The 19,580-nt window shown below is 49.5% G+C and overlaps 1 long non-coding RNA gene across 1 annotated transcript; it reads left to right on the top strand.

Moving 5' to 3' along the window:
* Window positions 1–13,973: 13,973 nt before the first annotated feature.
* LOC131683101 (uncharacterized) lies at window positions 13,974–14,281 on the top strand. Its single transcript, XR_009304367.1, has 2 exons — window positions 13,974–14,070; window positions 14,133–14,281. It is a non-coding gene; the product is annotated as an uncharacterized LOC131683101 (long non-coding RNA).
* The last annotated feature ends 5,299 nt before the right edge of the window (window positions 14,282–19,580 follow it).

The raw sequence follows: 19,580 nt of genomic DNA, 5'->3' as shown, positions 1-19,580 counted from the left end.
CGACTAAACTCCATTGGGCTCCGCCATTATTCCTCCCAGGAACTACCTCTCGGTATTACTTCTGGGGGGATGGCTGTACTAAATGTACTCATTCACTCTCACTCACGCGTTCATACATCCTGTATGAGGCTTACTTGGGTGCTCTCTCAATCGCACTTTGATTCACTCTCAAACACTCCCACATGAGGCTGACTTTTGTGCTCACCTTTTACGTTCCATGCGAGGCTGACTTGTGTGCTCACCTTACTCATTCCTTGCTAGGCTTACTTTTGTGCTCGCCCTACCCATCCATGTGAGGCTGACTTGGGTGCTCACCCTATCACCTGATTCACTCTCAATCGTGCCACTCTATTGTACCTTTGTCACTCCCTCTGGCATCCCATGTGGGACATTTTTCTTCGGCCCCACTTCTGACATACCATGCGAGGCTGACTTTTGTGCTCACTTTTTTCATTCCTTGCTAGGCTGACTTTTGTGCTAGCCTCTACCAACCTGTGAGGCTGACTTTTATGCTCACCCTTAACATGCAGTGTGAGACTGACTTGGATGCTCACCCTTTCACTCCTCTGCCACGCCATGAGGCATCGATAGCTTAGTTCCAACATACTACGCTACGACCCTCCCGTCTTGACATGAGGCAGTCCACTTATACGCCTATACACTCACTCTTCTGTCTTGCTTCGGGGTGGCTGGGTTTACCCCTTACGCGGTTGCCATTCGCTGCGCCAACCTACCTCGGCATGAACAGACCATTCACTCTCTTATTTTGCGCTTGGCCTTTTTCGCTCCAGCTAACCAATCACTAGTTAGCCGTGCCCGTCGTCTGTTGCTCGGTTCGCCAGATTACCTGTAGCCTACTGGCAATCTGGATGGTAGCAGCAGAGACTGCGTTCCACTTCTCCACCGATTGACACATCCGCTGAATAAGGGTATCAGGGGTTGTGTCCCAGCCACAGACGTCAAGCATTGCTCTTCTTTCGACGTCGAACCGATGACATACAAACAGTATGTGTTCGGCAGTTTCATCTACACCTGGGCAGTCCGAGCAGACTGGGACCTCCGCGTGCCCGAACCTGTGGAGGTACTGACGGAAACAGCCATGGTCTGACAGGAATTGTGTCAGGTGGAAGTGAACTTCCCCATGGGGTCTTCCCACCCAGCTCGATATGCTAGGTATCAGCCGGTGGGTCCACCTACCTTTCGAGGAGTTGTCCCACTCACGCTGCCACCTGGCGACCGAGGTCACCCTGGTGCGCTCGCGGGCTTCCCTATTTCCACGTAGCTCAAAGCACTCCTCATCTTCCCGAATGACCAGCCCGACTGGCATCATGCTCGCTATCACGCAGGATGCATCGTGTGATACCGTGCGGTAGGCAGATATCACTCTGAGGCACATCACGCGGTAGGTGCTCTCCAGTTTCTGTAGGTAACTGGTTACCCTCAGTGCTCTTGACCATGACGGGCCGCCGTACCTGAGGATAGATACGGCAACGCCTGCCAGTAACCTACGTCTACTGGCGCACACCTTTGAGCTGTTGGACATCATTCTCGATAGTGCCGCAACAGCAGTCGACGCTCTCTTGCACGTATAGTCGACATGGCTGCCGAAGGTCAGCTTGTCGTCTATAATGACTCCGAGAGACTTCAGACTTCGCTGTGAAGTGATCGCGACTTCTCCCACATGGATAACTGCATGTTGTGCCGACTTGCGGTTGTTGACGATAACTACCTCCGTCTTATGATGAGCGAGCTCCAGGCCTCTCGCGCTCATCCATTCCTCCACCGTGCTTATCGCGTGTTCTGCGGTTAGTTCTACCTCAGGAATTGACTCCCCGTAGACTTCCAAGGTTACGTCGTCGGCAAAGCCGACGATCTTGACCCCAGGAGGGAACTTCAGTCTCAGAACCCAGTCATACATGAGGTTCCATAGCACCGGGCCTAGGATCGAGCCCTGCGGGACTCCGGCGGTAATCGGAACCCTTTTCTGACCGGCATCGGTCTCATATAGCAGTACGCGGTTTTGGAAGTAACTTTCCAGGATCCGGTACAGACCCACCGGTAGGCTAAGCCGGTGTAACGAGAGCGCGATGGCATCCCAGCTTGCGCTGTTGAATGCGTTCTTCCCGTCAAGTGTCACTAACGCACAGTATCGAATACCTCGCCTTTTTCGTTGGATCGCTATCTCGGCAGTATTTATCACTGAGTTGAGAGCGTCCACTGTGGACTTACCCTTCCGAAAGCCAAACTGGTTGCTTGACAGACCGTCCGTACCTTCCGCGTACGGGGTGAGCCTGTTGAGGATGATCCTCTCAAGCAGTTTGCCAGTCGTGTCTATCAGACAGATTGGTCTGTACGCCGATGGGTCGCCTGGCGGCTTCCCGGGCTTCGGCAACAGCACCAGTTTCTGCCTTTTCCATCTATCGGGGAAACGGCACTCGTCAAGGCATCTCTGCATAGCTAGCCTGAACATGTTCGGGTTCGCTATGATCGCTGCCTTGAGAGCGTTGTTTGGAACTCCATCCGGCCCTGGAGCTTTGTTCATTGCTAGGGATTTTGCCACTGCGAGTAGTTCTTCATTCGTCACTGGAGCCACCATTTCGACCGTGCCCGCACTGTCTCGTAGTGCAGGTGGCCAGGGGCTTGTGGCTCGAGACGGGAAGAGTACTTCGATAATCGTTGCCAACCGGTCCGGAGACCGTTCTGGGGGTAAGGAGCCCCCTTTGGTCTTGGCCATCACAATCCGGTAGGCGTCATCCCACGGATTCGCGTTGGCACTCTCACACAGGTTGTCGAAACACGCTCTCTTGCTGCTTTTAATAGCCTTGTTAAGGGCCAATTTCGCAGCTCGAAACACTTCACGGCGGTTCTCTCTTGCATCCTCGGTGCGAGCTCTTTGCATCCTACGTCTAGCTCTGAGGCAGGCTGACCGTAGAGCTGCAATCTCGGCACTCCACCAGTATACCGGGCATCTACCGTTTCTTGGCAGTGTTTTTCTCGGCATAGTGGCGTCGCACGCGCGTGATAGAACAGCTACCAGCGCATCCCCGCTTAGACTGTCGGTGTTGGCCTCCAGTCCCAGGGCCGCGGTGAAAGCTTCGCTGTCGAAGTGATTGGACTTCCACCCGTGTACCTGACAGGGATCTCCCGCTCTCGGATGCTGCACACCATAGTTGATCTTAAAGCGGATAGCTAAATGATCGCTATGGGTGTAGCCTTCGTCTACCCTCCATTCCATGCCTGGAGCCAGACTCGGGCTGGCAAAGGTCACATCAATTCACGCCTCCACTCCGTTTCTACTGAACGTAGTATACCGGGCATCTACCGTTTCTTGGCAGCGTTTTTCTCGGCATAGTGGCGTCGCACGCGCGTGATAGAACAGCTACCAGCGCATCCCCGCTTAGACTGTCGGTGTTGGCCTCCAGTCCCAGGGCCGCGGTGAAAGCTTCGCTGTCGAAGTGATTGGACTTCCACCCGCGTACCTGACAGGGATCTCCCGCCCTCGGATGCTGCACACCATAGTTGATCTTAAAGCGGATAGCTAAATGATCGCTATGGGTGTAGCCTTCGTCTACCCTCCATTCCATGCCTGGAGCCAGACTCGGGCTGGCAAAGGTCACATCAATCCACGCCTCCACTCCGTTTCTACTGAACGTACTAGCGGAGCCATTATTAGCTAGCACAGTATCGAGTTTCGCAAGCGCTTCCATTAGCGCTTTTTTTTTTTTTTTTTTTTTTAACAATGGAGAAGACCTTTATGTCCTAACCCAGTACACGTGCTATTGGTAGGGTCCAATCTACCGCACGGGGTGCACTGGGGGCGTGTCGGACTCGAATGGTGACCAGCCATTAATACCGACTAAACTCCATTGGGCTCCGCCATCCATCCCCAGGAACTACCTTTCGGCATTACTTCTGGGGGGATGGCCGTACTTAGCGTACGCTCTCACTCGTGCCTTACATTATCGCACACTCACTCCCATCTTGGCATGGGTAGACCATACCTTCGTCTATCATCCGCCAATTCACTCACTCTAACTCCTCGCCTGCTGCTCGGCGCTCCATGCTCTCTGCAGCCGGCAGGCAATCTGAGTGGTGGCAGTCGAAACTGCGTTCCACTTCTCTACCGCTTGGCACATCCCCTGTACAAGGGTATCAGGGGTTGTGTCCAAGCCGCAGACGCCTAGCATAGCGCCTCTTTCGACGTCGAAGCGGGGACATACGAATAGTACGTGCTCCGCAGTTTCGTCGACACCTGGGCAGTCTGGGCAGACTGGGGCCTCAGCGTGCCCAAACCTGTGGAGGTACTGTCGGAAACAGCCATGGCCTGACAGGAATTGTGTCAGATGGAAGTGAACTTCCCCATGGGGTCTTCCCACCCAGCTAGATATGTTGGGTATCAGCCGGTGGGTCCACCTACCTCTCGACGAGTTGTCCCATTCGCGTTGCCATCTGGCGACCGAGGTCACCCTGGCACGCTCACGGACTCCCCTATTGCCACGCAATTCGAAACAATCTTCGTCTTCCCGGATGACCAGCCCGACTGGCATCATACCCGCTATCACGCAGGATGCATCATGTGATACCGTGCGGTAGGCAGATATCACTCTGAGACACATCAAGCGATAGGTGCTCTCCAATTTGCGACGGTAACTGGTTACTCCCAGTGCCCTCGCCCAGGACGGTCCACCGTACCTAAGAATAGATACGGCGACACCGGCCAGTAGCCTGCGTCTACTGGCGCACACCTTGGAGCTGTTGGACATCATCCTCGATAATGCCGCAACAGCCACCGAAGCCTTCTTGCACGCATAGTCGACATGACTGCCGAAGGTCAGCTTGTCGTCTATGATGGCCCCAAGAATCTTCAGACTCCGCTTAGAAGTTATCTCAACTTCTCCCGCTTGGATAACTGCTTGTTGTGCCGACTTGCGGTTATTGACAACAACCACCTCCGTCTTGTGATGGGCGAGCTCTAGGCCTCTCGCGCTCATCCATTCCGCTACTATGCTTATCGCGTGTGTCGCCGTTAGTTCTACCTCTGAGATTGACTCCCCGTAGACCGCCAGGGTGACATCGTCGGCGAAACCGACGATTTTCACACCCGGAGGGAACTTTAGTCTCAGAACCCCGTCATACATAAGGTTCCATAGTACCGGGCCCAGGATTGAACCTTGCGGAACTCCTGCGGTAATAAGAACACTTTGCTGACCGGCATCGGTCTCGTATAATAGTACACGGTTCTGGAAGTAGCTTTCCAAGATCCGGTACAGGCCCACCGGCAGGCCAAGCCGGTGTAACGAGAGCGCGATGGCATCCCAGCTTGCGCTGTTGAATGCGTTCTTCACGTCAAGTGTCACTAACGCGCAATATCGAATGCCCCGCCTCTTCCGTTGGATCGCTATCTCGGCAGTCCTTACCACTGAGTTGATAGCGTCCACCGTGGACTTTCCCTTTCGAAAACCGAACTGATTACTTGACAGGCCCTCCATACCTTCTGCGTATGGAGTTAGCCTGTTGAGGATAATCCTCTCAAGTAATTTGCCCGTCGTGTCAATCAGACAGATTGGTCTGTACGCCGATGGGTCGCCAGGCGGCTTCCCGGCCTTCGGCAACAGTACCAGCTTCTGCCTTTTCCATCTATCCGGAAAACGGCACTCGTCAAGGCATCTCTGCATAGCCAACCTGAACATGTTCGGGTTCGCCATGATTGCTGACTTGAGAGCGCTGTTTGGAACTCCATCAGGCCCTGGAGCTTTATTCACCGCTAGAGAATTAGCAACTGCAAGTAGCTCTTCGTTCGTCACCGGGGCCACCATGTCGTCCGTACCCGCCGTGCCTTGCGGCGCTGGGGGCCAGGGACTTATGGTTCGGGACGGGAAGAGTACTTCGATAATTCTCGCCAACCGTTCTGGCGACCGTTCAGGAGGTGAGGAGCCCCCTTTGGTCTTTGCCATCACGATCCTGTAGGCATCGCCCCACGGATTCACGTTGGCCTCCTCGCACAATTTGTCAAAACACGCTCTCTTGCTGCGCTTGATGGCCTTGTTAAGGGCCGATTTCGCAGCACGAAACACTTCACGTCGTTCCACTCTACCCTCCTCAGTGCGGGCTCGCTGCATCCTACGTCTAGCTTGTAGGCAAGCTGACCGTAGGGCTGCGATCTCAGCACTCCACCAATATACCGAGCGTCTGCCATTTCTTGGCAGGGTCTTCCTCGGCATAGTGGCGTCGCACGCGCGTGATAGAACAGCTACCAGCGCATCCCCGCTTAGACTGTCGGTGTTGACCTCCAGTCCCAGGGCCGCGGTGAAAACTTCGCTGTCGAAGTGATTGGTCTTCCACCCGCGTACCTGACAGGGATTACCCGCCCTAGAATGCTGCACACCAAAGTTGATCTTGAAGCGTATTGCTAGGTGATCACTATGGGTGTAGCCTTCGTCTACCCTCCAGTCCATGTCTGGGACCAAACTTGGACTGGCAAACGTTACGTCAATCCACGACTCGACCCCATTCCTACGGAATGTGCTAGCGGAACCATCATTGACTAGCACTGCGTCGAGTTTCGCAAGCGCCTCCAGAAGCGCTTGGCCCCTACCATTTGTATAGCGGCTGCCCCACTCCACCGCCCAAGCGTTGAAGTCACCCGCTATGACAAACGGCTTTCGTCCCACCATGTCAGACGAGAGCCTATCGATCATCTGGTTGAACTGTTCTATTGGCCACATAGGTGGGGCATAGCAGCTACAATAGAACACACCATTGATCTTGGCAATCGCGACACCCTCCGCAGAGGACTGTACTACCTCCTGGACCGGGAACCGACCCGTTGCACAGATTGCCGCCATTCCAGACCCGTCCGCCACCCAGTTGCCGTTGTCGGCAGGGACGTTGTACGGGTCGGATAGAAGGGCGACATCTGTCCCCGACTCCAATACCGACTGCCACAGTAACTGCTGAGCAGGTGCGCAGTGGTTAAGATTCAGCTGTGTGACGATTGCCATTACTTCCTCTTTCCCGCCTCCCCGAAGGGACAAGCAGGTCCGCCCATAACATGGTTGCGGCCCTGCTTCTTGCTAGCGCAGATGAGACACTTGGGTGCCCTCTCGCATTTCAGCGCCTTGTGTCCCTCCTCGCCGCAGCGACGACACAACTTGCTCCTGTCTGGGCCCTTACAGTCGTATGACTTGTGGCCTGGCTCCAGACATTTAAAACATCGGTCCACTGAAGGCGGCTGGAGTATGCTAACTGGGCATACTGACCATCCGATCTTCAACTTCCCTTTGTCGGTTACTTTCTTGGCTTCCGCGGCCGGTAACTTGAAGTAAGCTACCTGCGTGCCAAGCAACCGCTCCCTGATACGTACAGAGTTCTGATCGATCTCGACGCCGCACTGCTGCTTAACGGCCGAGACGACGTCCTCTGCGTTTGTGATCTCGTCCAGTTGCTTACACTGGAGAGTCACTTCCGCTCCCAACGACCTCACCTGAGCGCCGTTTCCCAAGACCTCTTGGGCCAACCTCCTATACGTTACTCCATTGGATTGTGATCCACGCTTCAACACCAAGATCATTTCGCCATCTTTGGTGCGTCTGACGCTTCGCACATCCTGTCCTAAATTCGAGAGGCTTTCAGCCGCCCGCATCGATTTTAGGACATCCGCATAGCTGCCCCCGTTGGTTTTCACCAACAGGGCCTCTCCTCTATCCCTCGCCTTCTTCTTAGCGGGTCGAGGTGCGTTGGACTTCCGCTCCCTGCTAACCACCTGCCATTCGCCATCTTGTACCGATGGCGCCGGCAGGCTGGTGCCAGGTCGCTCCGCAGTGCGCGCCCGATTGGCGGCTTTCGCCTTTTTTGGCTGGGAGGTCGCCTTCTCGGGACGCCGCCCTGCGGGATCCTTCGCACCCGGATCCGCACCACCCAAGCGACGTTTGGCCTTGTTGGTTGCCCGTCGTTTGGCATTGCTGCGCGTGCCTACATTAGGCCTAGGCCGCTTCGCAGTCTCCCCCTCCATTAAGCGTTTGGTGGCCGATAAGGCGAATTCTATCGCCTCCTGCGCCATCGTCGCTCCGCCATGGAAGGAGAAGGCCTCGGTTTGGATACCGCGGTCGGCCTTCTCTCTTTCCGTCCACCTCTTCATGTAGGCTACTTGTTCTTGTCTTGCGACTCGAACAGCCTGACGAAGCACCAGCAGGTTCTGTTTTAGATCCTTACTGATGTTACTCCTCCCGCTCGTGAATTCGATGATGCTATCCAGCTGCTTGGCAACTTCCTGCATCGCAGGTAGTGGTCCGCCAAGCGTGCTGGTAGTATCATCTCCTACCACCTCCATTTCACCATTGGTGCCGTTATTTGCGGCCACCTTCACTCCGCTGTCAGCCCCTGTTGGGGGAGACCTCGCCAGACCCCCTTTGGCAAAGGGGTTCAGCGCCGTAAACACTTCCGCCTCCTTATCGCATACTTTTTTATTGTTATTGCAAAGACTCATATTAAGACCCACTTCCATTAGCGCTTGACCCCTGCTATTTGTACAGCGGCTGCCCCACTCCACTGCCCAAGCGTTAAAGTCTCCCGCTATTACTACCGGTTTCCGGCCCACTAGGTCCGACGAGAGCCTGTCGATCATCTGGTAGAACTGTTCTATTGGCCACCTTGGTGGGGCGTAGCAGCTGCAATAGAACACACCATTGATCTTGGCAATCGCCACACCCTCGGCGGAGGGGTGTATTACCTCTTGAACCGGGAACCGTCCCGTTGTACAGATTGCCACCATTCCAGACCCGTCCGACACCCAATTTCCGTTGCCGGCAGGGATGCTGTACGGGTCTGATAAGAGGGCGACATCTGTCCTCGACTCCGAGACCGACTGCCACAGCAGCTGTTGGGCTGCTGCACAATGGTTAAGATTTAGCTGTGTGACTCTCACGGCTTCTTCTTATTTAACTCGCCGAAGGGACACGAAGGTCCGCCCATTGCATGTTTATGGGCTTGCTTCTTAGCGGTGCAGATAAGGCACTTGTATGCCTTAGTGCACCCCCGCTCTTTATGTCCCTCCTCGCCGCAGCGACGACATAGTTTGCTCCTATCTATGCCTTTGCATTCGTATGCTTTGTGGCCGGATTCAAGGCACCGATAGCACCTATCCACTGAAGGCGGCTGGGGTATACTAATAGGGCATACCGACCAGCCGATCTTCAGCTTCCCTTTCTCGGTTACCTTTTTGTCATCCGCCTTCAGTAGCCTGAGGTAGGCTACTTGGGTGCCAGAGGGTCCACCTCTCAATCGCATAGAGGCCCGCTCGATTGTGACGTCGCAGTGCTCCTTAACGGCTGCGATGACGTCTTCTGCAGTCGTGAACTCGTCCAAGTGCTTGCACTGGAGAGTTGTTTCCGCACCTAGCGACCTGATTTGGGCGCCCTCACCAAGGACCTCTTGGGCCAAGGCCTTGTATACTGCACTTGATTGTGCGCCTCGCTTCAGCACCAGAAGCATCTCTCCCGTGTTGGTGCGTCTTACGCTACGCACATCCTGCCCAAGGGCCGAGAGGCTTTCGGCCGCCTTCATCGATTTAAGGACATCGGCGTATTTGTCCTTGTCGGTTTTTAACCACAAGGCTTCGCCTCTGTCCTTGGCCTTCTTCGCAGGCCGCGGTACCTCCGGTTTCGGTGCCGGCTTTTTCTTGGTGACCAGCGTCCAGGGGTTTGAGCCCCCCTGCCCCGGTCGTGCCGGGTTGCTGGTACCATCGCTCTCCGCCGCGAGGTCACTCTCGCCCTCGCTTACCTCGCCCAAACGGCGTTTGACCTTGACGGTTGCACGCCGAGTGGTGTCGGGTTTGGCACCCTCGTTTGGCGACTTCCTAGGGCGCTTCGCGCTCGATGCCGTCTTGCGATTGCCCTTTCCTTTTCCCTTCGAGGGGAACTCGGTCGCCGCTCCGATCGACGTGGCTGCTCCGTAGAACCTGTGAACCTCTATCGACCTTCTCTCTTTCCTCCCTATTGGAGGCCACTGTCTGGGTTTCTCCGTCGGGCCTCTCCCGACCTTCCACCCTCTTAACATAAGCCTGCTGTTCCAGTCTTGCGACACGAACAGCTTTCCGGAGCTCCATGAGGCTCAACTTCAACTCCTTGGCTATATTCTGCTTTGCGCTAACGAAATCGATTATTGAATCGAGTTGCTTCGCTACTTTGCGCATCGCAGCTATTGGCCCCTCCGATGCATTGGTAGGGCTATTGCCTACCGCTGCTGGGGGGTCACTGGTGCTTTCGAATGCAGCACTCATCGCTCCACTACTCTCCCCACGGGGGGGAGACCTCGCCAAACCACCTCTAGCGAAGGGGTTTGGCACCTCCGACTGTTTGTTATTTTTATTTTTGTTCTCCATGTAAGTACCCACGAGTCGCGCGAGAATAAATGTCCGCCACGCCAGAGCTCCGCATTAACGTGGTAAGGGACGCTTACTGTGGGGGTTACCCAGGTACCCCACAGGCTCCGTTAACGATCGAGCATCTTTTTCACTCCCTCGATCACTCATCCCTCGGCACGGGTCGCTTCACGCCTTGGAATTGGGGTTATGCCCTATCATCCTCGACTCCGTGTGTGTATGTGTGTGTGTATGGGTGTGTGTGTATGTATGTGCGTATGTGTCAAATAATGTCACTCATTTTTCTCAGAGATGGCTGGACCGATTTGCCCAAACTTAGCCTCAAATGAAAGGTGCAACCTTCCCATCGGCTGCTATTGAATTTTGGATCGATCGGAATTCTGGTTCCAGAATTACGGGTTTCAGAGTGCGGCCGCACAGAAATTTCTCATATAAACTATAGGAAAAATTTAAAAATAGAATTTTTATTTTTGATGCTAAATGTGTTCAAGGTGCATGAAACGTCGAGATTTGATGCAAACTCGAAAAAATTTGACGACGATTTACTTTTTTGGATTTTGGCACATTTTTGCCTTTCTCATATAGAAAGGTTATGCAATCACTGTGAAAAACGTCAATCTAATCCCGGCCCGGAGGGCCGAGTGTCACATCCCATTCGACTCAGTTCGTCGAGATCGGAAAAAGTCTGTATGTGTGTGTGTATGTGTGTATGTATGTGTGTTTATGTGTGTGTGTATGTGTGTGTATGTATGTGCGTATATGTCAAATAATGTCACTCATTTTTCTCAGAGATGGCTGGACCGATTTGCCCAAACTTAGTCTCAAATGAAAGGTGCAACCTTCCCATCGGCTGCTATTGAATTTTGGATCGATCGGAATTCTGGTTCCAGAATTACGGGTTTCAGAGTGCGGCCACACAGAAATTTCTCATATAAACTATAGGGAAAATTCAAAAATAGAATTTTTATTTTTGATGCTAAATGTGTTCAAGGTGCATGAAACGTCGAGATTTGATGCAAACTCGAAAAAATTTGACGACGATTCACTTTTTTGGATTTTGGCACATTTTTGCCTTTCTCATATAGAAAGGTTATGCAATCACTGTGAAAAACGTCAACCTAATCCCGGCCCGGAGGGCCGAATGTCATATCCCATTCGACTCAGTTCGTCGAGATCGGAAAAAGTCTGTATGTGTGTGTGTATGTATGTGTGTATGTGTGTGTGTATGTGTGTGTATGTATGTGCGTATGTGTCAAATAATGTCACTCATTTTTCTCAGAGATGGCTGGACCGATTTGCCCAAACTTAGTCTCAAATGAAAGATGCAACCTTTCTATCGGCTGCTATTGAATTTTGGATCGATCGGAATTCTGGTTCCAGAATTACGGGTTTCAGAGTGCGGCCACACAGAAATTTCTCATATAAACTATAGGAAAAATTTAAAAAAAGAATTTTTATTTTTGATGCTAAATGTGTTCAAGGTGCATGAAACGTCGAGATTTGATGCAAACTCGAAAAAAAATTGACGACGATTCACTTTTTTGGATTTTGGCACATTTTTGCCTTTCTCATATAGAAAGGTTATGCAATCACTAATCCCGGCCAATTTTTTTTTTCGACTCGCATAAGGTTTCTGGATTTTAACAGGGGCGTAGTTGATGGTATACGGAGAGGGGTTACACCCCCCTCTACTGTTCACTCCCCTCCTTTAAAAATCTCCTTAAATCACCCCTCAGACCACCACCCCATCCAGCCCTCATACCCCTCCCTTTCAACCCCATCATCTTTAAACCACCACTATATCACAAAGCATACCAATTTAAGCTGGGGAGTCGTTCGTTCATGGGACTTTCGCCCTCCTCACATACCCACCCCCGCATGACAAAATGAGTTAGCAAGCAGATCAAGTTCGTGGCTGGCATGCCATTGTGTATAAGTGCAAAGTGTACTAAGAATGTAATGGACATTTCCACAAATATGTTGAACATAAAAAGCCTCCGTGCCATAATTTAGAGGAATGAGAAAGGCACAATTGAACCGCTAGGTGGATTAAAACAGGTTTTTTCAATTTAATATTAATGTAGCTGTTTTTTCTTTTACAAAATTTTAGAACTCGAATAGTGATTTTTTTCTTGTATATTTGTCATGTCATGTATAATAATAAAATGTAATATATTCATTTGAAAGCTTTTAATGAATATAAACAACGCAAATATTCACGTGTTCATGATTAAGAAAGGCACAATTGCACCGCTAGGTGGATTAAAACAGGTTTTTCAGTTCAATATTACCGTGGCTGTTTTTTCTTTTTCAAAATTTTAGAACTCGAATAATGATTTATTTTCCTGTATATAGTTGTCATGTGATGTATAATAATAAAATGTAATATATGCATTTAAAAGTTTTTAATGAATATAAACAACGCACACGTTCTCGTGATTCATGATTGAGAAAGGCACAATTGCACCGCTAGGTGGATTAAAATAGGTTTTTACTATTTATCTTGGTAGGAAAATGGAACGAATCCGAAAGGTCCTGCAATGGCGGTCAATGTTTCGAAGGACTCTGAAAAAAGGTTGCAAAGAACACGAGTTCGTGTTAGTAGTTTGAAGAAAAGAATTGAAATTCAAAAAACAATCATGTCATATTTTCTATAATATACCTGGAAGAGCGATTCTCGATGGTCCAGCAACGGCTTCTTCGGTCTCGGGATCATTTGGTTTATACAGTTTCTTGTAGCAACAAAAAAAATGAAGGAGCTGCTCATCTATTTTCTTTTTTTTTTACTGCACAATCGTACAATACATTGGTGAGTTTTCTGATACGCGTACTCAACATCCATATACCACAAACTGAACCCTTACGTTTCATTTTAAGAGATTCTTCAATTGAACTGTTTGTGTAGGAAACTTTGTTTTCTAACTGATAATTTCTTTCAAAATATTCCTTGTTTTGTGTAATATATTCGAACCTACGAGCTAGTGATGTAGTACCAACAAAAGCAAAATTTACCTATTTCTTCAACTTGCTTGCGATAAAAGCTATTGAAACAAACCCGAAATACAGGTAAACATTCTCAACCTACCCGAAAACTATTTGCTAGCCACACCAACCATGTCCTTTGTCTTAGCAAATAGGTTGAATACTCTTTTTTCAAATCCGAGCAACACTCCCATTGATATAGGTACCTATTAGGTGAGATAAAATTTCTACAATACTCAATATTGATGACGGCATGATTTGTTGGAAGCTAGCTTGTAGCGGTCATGTCATATTCAGCAATATTTTTCAAATTTAGTAAAACCAGCCTGATTTGTTTGCGCCAAGAGTTAGACAACCTACCGTTGAGCGACTCTTGCGCAACACCCTAGCAAATACTCCTCTCCGCGAGGGGAAGAAATGAAATTGCCTGTTGAGATTCTCCTGAAGACGAAAACCATGACGATCCTTCGCTTGGAATGCATGATGGAAAGGGACAGATAGAGCCAAAGGTTAGCTGACAGAATAAAACAGCTAGTAGGGTCGTTGATTCCCGAACTTGTCCGAAGAAATTTGCGGGAAAATGCGCGCTTCCTGTAGGTTCGTACGAAATTACCTTCCCTAATCTGAGGATTAACGCTGTTAGCCATTTCGTCCCAGTCCGCCAAACGCAGAGAAAGTGCGCGTAGTTTGTCCGGTTTCGTTTGTGCAAAGTTAGTAAAAGTGACGTGATAGTATTTAAAACTAGACTAATTACTTTGTTCTCTCCTGTTAGATAAATCACTAAAAGTGATTAGCTAGTAGCTACGTGCGTAGAATTGTGTGCAAAAGGTTACAGAAAGGTAAATGTGCTCAAAGTAAAGTGGCATTGACCCCCACAAACGTGCTAATGACCCCGTTTGCAATAGCCAGACGGCCTTTTTCTATTTCGCACAGCTCGCCGACGAACGAGAGAAGAGGCAGAACGAACGAAAGCAGCACGCGCGCATCGGACGAATTTTGAACCCGGCACCGTTACGCCGCCGGAAGGAAGGACGACCCGTCTAAAAACCGTTCCTTCAATCGCCGGAAAATCAACTGTAACTTTTCCGGCCGATCAAATCATCAACCAGCAACCAACAACCGCTGGTCAGAAACCGGCGCGGCCGATCGATGTAATCGCCCGTCATCGAAACAGCCACCGCATCGCAGAACGATCGACAGCAGCAGCAGAAACCAACAGCAGCAGATTGGGTGAGTCGTATCGTTCTTGCTAGATAAGTGTGAAGGGTGGCGTCCAGGGAGGACACCACAGTAATTTAGGCCGTCAGAGCACAAACGCTCGAGAAGTCGTCCACGGACGGCTAGATTTAGGGACGCGTCCATGAATTGAGGTTGTGTGTCGGCCATTATGTTTTAGTCCGTCATTCACGAACGCCACACACAACCCATTTAATTAGTCACCCGGGTGCAAAGCAATAGCTGATTGATACGCTGGAGCCGTGAGGTGACGTCACCGAACTTTGGGAGGATTTTGGAAATGAGAAGAAAAGCACAAGCAGGTCAATGAGCACAGTAGGGAGAGAGTACACGCACACCCTCAGAAGATAGGCCTAGAAAGTTAAAAGCTAAAAAATACAAACATGAAATAGAACATAAATCTGCCGTTTTGTACCGTAAATAAATGTTGTTTAGTTAAAATGTAATCAAATGTTTGTAGTACTCCCGCAAGTTTTAGTCCCGTTCTAGTATGGTTACGTCACTTCGTTCGGTGTAGTTTTCGTTTTGTTTCACTGTCTTCCGCTTGGCGGAATTTGATGAGTGGTGAAAGCTTCGCTTTCAACGTGTTATGCCACCTGTTGATGAGTGGCTGCAGTTCCAGTGATGATATATTAGGTATGGGGAATTTCTTACTGCGAATTATCTGAGGGTGATGAGGTTTTTAATGATTGCTGCTAGTTGATAATAGGGTCGTCTACCCGACTTTTGGAGGCTAATTTTTGATAAGCCTGTCTGGTTCGATCCTGATTAATTTCTTTTAGGTGAATCTTCTTCAGGGACTCGCCCTAAGAAGAGTCTCATCCGGGCAAACAAATCTTGGCGTGCAGTCTTCCTACGGGAAGTGGCGCATAAGCTGCACGCTTGCTAGGGATCGACCAGGGCTGGCTACAAATTGGCGCCCAACTGCAGGATTTTTTCGGAAGTCTTGAAGAATAATCTGGAGAATATTGTTGAAGTTATGATTGTTTTCGTCATTTATTTTCTTTCTTATGTACATAGTTATTCTAGGTTCATGTTGTAATTTATGTAGTATTTAGGGTAATGTAACATATTTTGGAGACCGTTTATTTTGGAGAAATATCATCAGGCATATTTTTTTGGAGAAATTTATTGAGGATACAGAAATATTTTGGGGATTCTAAGGAATATTCTTGTGATGTTATCGTTGTGTGGGAACATTTATTAGAGATAAGGGTTTATATTTACCATTTTTGTACATTTTCTATACTATTTATTAAATTTTACATATTCAAAAAAAAACCGAAATGGCTTCTAAGTTTCCGAGAGCCGACCACTTAACCAATGAGGAAGTAGATTACGAGCTCATGATTCGTGGTAAGGTTGAGGAAACTAAAACTGATTCGGAAGCCAAATACCGACTACTACGAAACCTTTTTTACGAAGATGTGAGGGAAAATCGGGATTATCCGTCGCGGTTTACTATCGAACAAGAGTTCGATCGCGTGTCAAGTATAATCGATGTTTTGAGAGGGAAGTTGGAGAAAGGTCCAGATGAAAGGTGCATTTCCCGATTAAAACATTACGCGCTTAGGGTCGCCCGAAGCATAGCTGAGGATCCTGGATCCGAAGCCATGCGTAAGGAACTGATAAGGGAAATTCGAAGTGTGTTGAACAGATTTACTGGGAAGAAGGGTTCCGAAGATTCTCACTCAGGAGAAGTTGTCGACGATCAGCAAAAGTCATTGGAGTCAGGGAATGATGATAGGAAAGACGAGGAGCACCGAGACGACGGACAAGAACGCGAAGACAGGTCGTCTGATGAGCATTCGAAGCGATCCCTTGGAGCTATTCCCAAAACGGCAAGTGAGGAACAACTACGGAGGGAAAACCAACTTAACGACGAGAACAGAATGCTGAGAATGCAAGTGCTTGAGTTGAGGCAAGAATTGGCAGAAGTTAGACTGGCAACCCTGATACCGGATCCAACGAGGTTCGTCAACCCTTCCAATCGAGGATTGCAAGTTCCTGAGATGATGACTAGAGTAGAGTTCAACGGAGAAGCGCAACCTGCACCGTACATCCAAGTCAACCATCACGAATCCGGATACAGAAGGAGAGAAGAGGTACCACAGCGACGATGTAGTGGAATATCACAGACGTTACAAAATGAGTCTGATAGAGGACAAGTAAGTCGATGGGAATCAGCCGAACGACGGATAGAGACGACAAGCGAGCGTTCGTACTACGATGAACGGGGCGATCAGCGGCAGGAGCCGTGGTCGAGCGGAATGTATGGTAGGACACGTTATCTCTTGAGTCAAGACGAGACGAGAATAGCTGAACGGGAGGATCCAGTTGATAGGCGGTGGAACGACAGGCGGCATGTTTCTCAGTGGAGCAGTCGAGATTATCCCACCGGTGGCCTGCATCGAAGGCAGAGTGAAGTAATCCAGCAGAGTAGCGAGGACGAAAATGGGTGTGACGCTGAGGAGTTTCGCCCAAGACGTCGTGTGAATCGACGAATTGGTGATCGTGAGATTCAGGACGCAGACCGACGTATGGAGAAATGGCATCTAACTTTTAGTGGCGACCCCCGCCATCGATCGTTGGAAGATTTTCTCCACAAAATTCGTAGGCTAGCGCGAATGGATCGGATCGCAGACGACATCCTGTTGCAGCGAGTGCATACAATATTGCGGGGAGATGCCTACGATTGGTACTTGTGCTACGCTGACGAGTTTCTAGATTGGCAGGACTTTGAGGAGAAAATCCGCTACATGTACGGCAACCCGAACAAGGACCAGGGAAATCGTCAGAAAATTTACGAGAGGAAACAACTTAGAAACGAGCCGTTTTTGACGTTTAAGACGGAGATAGAGAGGTTGAACAAACTTCTATCATCACCACTTGGTCAGGAAAGGGTTTTTGAAGTCATTTGGGATAACATGCGTCCACACTACCGTTCCAAACTGGCGTGCAGAACTGTACGAGATTTGCGCAAGCTCGAATACTATGCGTACCGTATCGATGCGAACGATCCTGCACTCAGACAGTTTCGAGAAGGACCGACACGTATCGCGACAGGTGTACACAATATTGAGGCTGAAGAATCGACCGGATCCTACTCTGAAGCAGAGGAGGTGAACGCTCTAGGGAAGAGGTTCAATAGTGATCGTCGGGCAAATGAGCAGTTCAAATCGTCAACACGAACTCAGCAACCAACCAGCGTGACACCGGTACTCGATCAGCAGCACAGCCCCCTTTGCTGGAATTGCCGCATGAGGGGACATGTCTGGCGAAACTGTAGACAGGAGAAGCAGTTATTCTGCTACATTTGCGGAACGCCCGGTAAAACAACAATAACATGTGAGAATCATTCACGATTTGATCGCTCGAAAACAGCTAATCCATCGGGAAACTAAATCAGGGGTGCAGAAGAGGGAACGACGGTACTCCTGTGACTAAAAATGTTCCTAGGAAAACAGAATTCAATGAGGTATGTGAGGTGCGTATTCATGACGGAAGTTGCCCACATGTTGCAGTTAGTATATTCAAAACAAAATACGAAGCATTGCTGGACTCAGGCACAGGTATCAGTGTAACGAATATGACCGACGTGATGCAGAGAAACGGTCTGAGGATAGAGCAAAGTCCGCTTAAGATAATTACAGCAGATAGCACAGTGCACCGATGCTTAGGGTATGTTCAACTACCGATTACATTCCGAGGAGTAACAAAGGTGGTACCCACACTTGTAGTGCCACAAATTTGTAGAAACCTGATACTGGGTTACAACTTTTGGCAGTTGTTCGGAATTGAACCGATGATAGGCGGAACGAATGGTTACGAACAAGTTTGCAACACAAATAAGCAATCGGAAAGCATAGGCGTAGCCGAAACGGTGTTCGCGTTGACAACAGAGAGAACGCGAATAGCGCAGCGCGAAAACCGTGCTAACAGCAGGCTAGATCGTCTTATAGATTTCACTACTTGCAAGGTGAACAACGGTCGTCGCGGACAGACGAAAGGTGCTCAATCGTCCTACTATAATCTTCGCTCCAATGCCAATTGTCCAACTTACTCTGTGGGTGAGAAGGTTCCGAAGAAAAACATGGAACAATCGGACAAAGGCAAGGGATTTTCTGCAAAGCTGGCCCCCAAGTATGTGCCAGCCGTAGTGAAAAGGGTAGTAGGAACCCACTGTTATGACCTTGAGGACTTGAAGGGGAAGAGACTGGGAATTTTCAACTGCAAGTTTCTCAAGAAACTTACCCTTTCAAGTTCAGCTTTAACATCGATCACTGGTTGATCGAATAAAAGTCAAGCTATGTACCTCTCAGTATTTACTGATTGAGACAACGCACCATGATGCTTTTGCTCTGGTTGAAGAAAATACTGTACCGCAGTTCGTAAAGTTAGCACTGTCCTTCAGACAGTGCACCCCCACAACAACTTTCATTTACTGGGGGCATCCTTGTTGCTAAGATCTTCACTCTAGCTCAAGAAGAACTTTGCGAACGTGTTGGATTATGGTCATTTTAGATCTCCTTGAGTTGCAGCACTCTTGAGTATAAAACATTTGTTACTGAACGAACAAGTTCCCCTCGACCTGAAGACAGAGCGAGTCCTTGATTTCATCAGGACGATGACCTATAAAACCAAGAACTCGGAGCCACCAGTGCGTTGATGAGGAGTACCGCGAAAATTCCGCGAGAAGCAACAAAGCGTGAGTTTAAGACGGGGGAATCTTAAACGTTGATCGTAAAATAAGACTCAGAAGTCCTACAGACGATGTTGAGCAAACCCGAGTTAATCGAGCTGTCAGTAACAAATTGCTTTAGCTGAATAGCGTTGCAATTTAAAGAAATCGGCAGTGTTCCTGGAAATTTAACCATGTTTGGAAAAAACACAAGTTGTATTGCATCGGGATACACATACCTTGTTAACTACCTATACGAGACATGTGCAAGGATGAAGAAAGGGGATTGTGCCTTTGCACGAT

This window comes from Topomyia yanbarensis, chromosome 2 (assembly GCF_030247195.1).
Source record: "Topomyia yanbarensis strain Yona2022 chromosome 2, ASM3024719v1, whole genome shotgun sequence".
Lineage (NCBI taxonomy): Eukaryota > Metazoa > Arthropoda > Insecta > Diptera > Culicidae > Topomyia > Topomyia yanbarensis.
Note: the sequence above shows the minus strand (reverse complement) of the source record. Positions and strands in the feature narration are given on the sequence as shown.